Genomic DNA, 878 nt, shown 5'->3' on the forward strand with positions numbered 1-878 from the left:
TGGGGGTGGGGTGGTAGGGTGGGGGGATAATAGCCACAAAACGTTTTATTTACAAAATACATATACGGAATGCTATACATCAAGCCCTCTACCATGGATACCCGCTCCCAAGCCCTCCTGGGAGTTTACATCAAAGCCAAGCTTGGGAGAGGGAACCCGAGTAGAGCGACCCCGTGTTATATTAGAGCCTGGGTTTGGGGGAATGTAGGTTGCCAGTCCTTTCTTCCAAGATGTAAGCATCCCACCTTACCATCCTAACATATTAATTCCCCCCACCCACACCCACCCCCAAGGCTCAGCTCACAAAGGGCTACAGACAGGGCTGGCTGTGACTCAGGGGCTTGGGAATGGGGCTTTCAGGGGGTGAGTGGAAGGAGAACAGGTTATTACCATGTTCACCCAGCAGGGGGCTGGGTGAGTGCAGGTGGGAGGGAGGGATGCAGCAGTTACAGGACCTGACATTCCAGGAGCCCAGGGCACAGAGGTCAGGGCTTAACATCCGGAGAGGGCATCCGTGTGCTGGCAGCCGCTCTGCCAGCCATGGCCCACCTTGAGGTCTCCAATGTCAGAAAGCAGCTCTTGCTCAGCCTTGCGAAGCTCTTCAGCAAGCTCCTTGCTAACTATCCATGGGGAGCAGGCGGTGACAAAGCCAGTGCGCCGCGTTTTCTTCTGTCCACACATTACCATGGAGTCGCTGTTGGCCTGGGGGACAGTGGGCACCATGGTGTTACTCATGACATCGACAGTGGGGACCCAAGCCAGTGGGCCAGGTAGTCAGCATGGGCAGTGTGGCCCCTCAGGAGGGTGCCTCCACTGGGCTCCCGCCCACAGCTGCAGCCCCCACAGGAACAGTGGGGGGTGAGAGTGGGGAGGGAAGG

At 57.4% G+C, this 878-nt stretch overlaps 1 pseudogene; it reads right to left on the reverse strand.

The window, feature by feature from the left end:
- Positions 1–485: 485 nt before the first annotated feature.
- LOC115873720 lies at positions 486–735 on the reverse strand (annotated as a pseudogene).
- Positions 736–878: the final 143 nt, after the last annotated feature.

The sequence above is a fragment of the Echinops telfairi genome, unplaced genomic scaffold (assembly GCF_000313985.2).
Source record: "Echinops telfairi isolate 266 unplaced genomic scaffold, ASM31398v2 ScPeMD7_7469;HRSCAF=8507_1, whole genome shotgun sequence".
Classification (NCBI taxonomy): Eukaryota; Metazoa; Chordata; class Mammalia; order Afrosoricida; family Tenrecidae; genus Echinops; species Echinops telfairi.